The sequence below is a fragment of the Cynoglossus semilaevis genome, chromosome 7 (genome assembly GCF_000523025.1).
Source record: "Cynoglossus semilaevis isolate Cse_v1.0 chromosome 7, Cse_v1.0, whole genome shotgun sequence".
Lineage (NCBI taxonomy): Eukaryota > Metazoa > Chordata > Actinopteri > Pleuronectiformes > Cynoglossidae > Cynoglossus > Cynoglossus semilaevis.
In genome coordinates, this window is record NC_024313.1 from 11,563,070 (window position 1) to 11,567,018 (window position 3,949).

General features: G+C 40.8%; 1 long non-coding RNA gene across 1 annotated transcript; it reads right to left on the reverse strand.

Annotated features, from left to right (window-relative positions):
• Nucleotides 1–2,865, reverse strand: LOC112487248 (uncharacterized). The gene is made up of 3 exons (XR_003050171.1): nt 2,626–2,865; nt 609–862; nt 1–85 (listed from the first exon to the last, which is right to left on the reverse strand). It is a non-coding gene; the product is annotated as an uncharacterized LOC112487248 (long non-coding RNA).
• Nucleotides 2,866–3,949: the final 1,084 nt, after the last annotated feature.

Sequence of the window (3,949 nt, forward strand, 5' to 3'; positions counted from 1 at the left end):
AGCCGCGGTGATGAGTCAAGCTCAGGGAGCAGAGCTGGAATGTAAAACGAGACTCGGGATATGATCTGGAACCGGCACAGGAATTCTATAATTAAAGTGAAGACAAAAGTCAAAAAGGGAAAATGTGTTATTGTTATTGGCCGTCTGACACTGACGGCCTCCACCATTTTAGTGTTATTGTTCATATGTTGATAATGTAATATGGTATGTTATAATCACTACCAGGTTCATGGTTATACTACTATATCTATATAATATTTCATTAAAATATGGAGAAAATCTGGTGAGTGAAAAAGCTAAAAGTTTTTTTTGTTTGTTTCTTAAATAAAGTCTTGGTTGGTTACAGTCTTAAAGATTCAAAGGAAAAAGAAGTGACTTAATAATAAAGATCTCAAGCTACATTTATGTGAACACTTACCGGTACATATTGACATATATGTAACACAGTATATGAACACACTGACACACTGACCCTCCCTGCAGACCCCTGAGGCCATGCCAGCGCGGGCCGTGACGTTTATGCTGATCTAGCATGGCAACAGCACATATTGCTTTACACTCCCTCTTCATATTGTCTGTGCTTAGACCGGCACGGTTCACTTACTCACCGCTCCACAGCCTGGCGGCAAATAGACTGTGAACATCCAGACTGTCCATCACGGAGGGGAGTTTGACAGTCCACTGACAGCCACGCTGAATTGATTTCTCAGGCCTGCTGTTTATTTTCGCCCGCGCTGCCGTCACCGGCCCCGTTGCTCAGCTGGGTCTCCACTCTTGCTCGCTTGCCCGAAATCAGGGGGGCGAGGACACGGCAGCCGCCTCCATCCAAAGCCATCCATCCTTTCCCTGTCGCACTGAACAACTGACAATGACAAAATAACAAGTCTGCACGTTAGCGTACGTTCCTTTCCCAGGCTGCTTTGGATGCAACACGACAGTAGCAGGAGTATTAGCTGAGGGAAACCCACACACACATCGGCACAAGCTCAACCTTTTCTTGAACATACCTGCAGATACAGAATACTGCAGTAGATAAACAGTGTATATATGCAGTACATAAAGTACTGGTATTGATTGTAAATACACCTGGAAACTCTCTGGGTTTACTGTACTCTACATATCACCATCTTTTCTTTTCTTTTTTTTTTTCTCCACACTCTGACACTGCTCCTCTCTGCCCACGTACTCACTGCTGGAGGTTTACCTACTTCCTCTCCACCGACCTTTTCTAAGAAATATCCTGCTCCTTCCTCCTTCGTGTGGTTCGGTTTTTCATCATCTGAGCTCAGAGAAAATCTATATGTTTCATGTTCACACAGATTTGTATGGCCGTGTCCTCAGGTGAATTTACTCGGGCGTAAACTGTTTCAGGCCACGTGAAGCAAGGATCTAATGATACAAATCCCAGTGTCATGACGGGTCGGATTCTTTGTCTGAATCGTTGAAAACACTCTGTGACGACTCACCATAATCTGCTGCTAACTGGAGATGATTTTTAAAACAACATTAACTGAAGCATAAAGAAAGCGCTGTCTGTGTTAACTATACAGTTTCATTGTGATTTTTATTCATTCTGTCACTAGTTTTATTGAAGTATTGCGTAACCACAGTGTCAGACTGAAGACTGTTTTAATACAGAAAGATTTATTTCCATTTGTATTAAAATGTCCTTCTGTAAATGAGTAGAAAACCAAACTGTGACAAAAATAAAAGGCTTAAACTAAACCTCCTTCAGGTCTGTTACTGTTACTGCAGGTGGTTGTGTCTGTATCCTTCTCCAAATGCAAAGGTTACCAAATACTTCCAATAAATTTGATTCCTGTTCCATGCAGCTACTGTGCAATACATCACATGTACTGTAATGTCATCATCTTCAGGCTGTACAGAGGAGTTCAGGGTTTGCATATTCTGTTGACCAGAGTCATTAGTTTCCTCATTTGTCATTTTTGCCTCTTTTTGTCTTTGGGGTTCGTTGTGCTATAAAATAAAATAAATAAAAATAAATGTACATTGTAATAAGTTCTATTCTATTCTACTCTGTTCAGTGAGCTAAAATGCAAATTTTAATGCTGGGAAAAAAAATATTTCTGGCAGATAAGCTCTGAAAAAAATATTTCTAACACTGTGTGGAAAAATATTTGGCAGATAAACTCCGAGGTAAAAAATAAATTAAAAAAAAAATCCCGGTGCATTTTGCAGCTCCAGATGTTTCTGGTTTCTTCAAGGCAAAAATATAAAAGAACTTTTGTTTTCTCCACTATTTATTTAACAAGGTGGGAGGAACCTGAAGTCTGGAGGCAGCGGGTTACCATAACACACATCTACTCACAGAAACAAAGCGAACAGATGCTCTGACCCAACGACTCCCACACAGTTTGCTCTTTTCTCTCCAAACAGAAATGCAATATACATTTAGCTGCAGAGAGACACTATATATTCACATCAGTCTAGACAATTCATTCAACAATCCGTCTTTGGCCTTTTCCTCCCGCAGCATCAGCAGTGCCCCGGCGAGGTGCACTCATAAATAGTGCATCTACCGTTGCCCTATCTGTTCAGTCAAACCCACGGTAATTAAACTAAAAAGTCCGAGCCACCGCGACATCACGCTGACCTCAGACTCACCTCGCAGCATCGCAGGCACCAGATCGTCCTTCTTCATCAGGTGAGTCGTCTCCACGGCCTCTGTGAGCCAAAGAAGAAGAAGAAGAGAGAATGAAAAAAAACAATAAAACCACCTGACATGTTGGTTTCTGTCTTCCATCAGGAGTTCCCCTTTCTGTTCATTTAGAGAAAAACCTCCTTTGTTGAGTTGGCTCCTGTGGAGGTGACTGTGACAGAGTCACAACTGACGTACGACTGTTGATGCAGGTTCATTCAGAGGCTGCTTTATTCAAAATCATCATTCACTGTCAAACGTAGTGGAGCAGAACTCCACTACGTTTGTTTCCTAATCACATTTCTACGTGTGGGAAAATCACAGTTTTACCTGAAGTGCACTTCAACTGGTAAACGGTGAAAAGCTGCAGTGTTTGACAACGATATCAATAAGAAATATCACACATCTTTGTGTGTTGGTGAAAAATGCAAATGTGCTGTATACTTGGTACCTACTATATATTAGTTAGTAGGCTAGTTTAATTAGAGGTGGTTAATTGGTAGTTAATAGGTAAGTCCATGGGTAGATAGGTGGGTAGGTAGTTAGTACGTTGTTAGGAAGGTAGGCAGACGCAGGTCAGTAGCTAGGAAGGTCAGTTGACAGATAACTAGGAAGGTAAACATGTGTTTTATTAAGTAGGTAATGAAGGTTATAGAATATTTAAAAAAAAAAGAATGTGTAGTTACCTAGAGAGGTACAGTAAGTGTACACAGTAGGTGTTAAAAAGGCCATAAACCCTGAATTATTGTACTCTTTTACTCATCATTAAGACTCTCCATTCATGCTGTGGTTCAGGACTTTAATGTTTCTCTCCTGTACACAAAGCCTCCTCCTCTCCTTGTGGAAGAACTCACTGATTTCTTTTTCTTTTTCTAAGGTTTCAACACCAGCTCACTCTCTGCCTCGATTCAAATACAGCTGCCGAATAAATCAGCAAAACAAGTTTCCACCATGTTGGGAATGTGGAGGATTTTCTGTGTCTCTGTTTAGGTTTGGCCGCTCTGATTCTCTGTCTCGCCTCCAGCAATCAGTTTTGATCTGTGGTAATCTGGAGCACCTTTTGGTTCTCGCCACTTCCCTTCTTTCTGTCTGTGCTGTTTATTGAAAAAGGAAAATAGATTTTTTTGCTATGCTTCCCCTAAGGGTCAAAAGTCCCCCCCCACCGATATCATAATATCCAATAATATCATCCCTATTTGGTACTAATAAAAGTTGACTTTTTTTTGTCACCAGAGTACTTTGAATATATAGTATCACTGTAAATACAATATACACCTTAACCAAATGAGT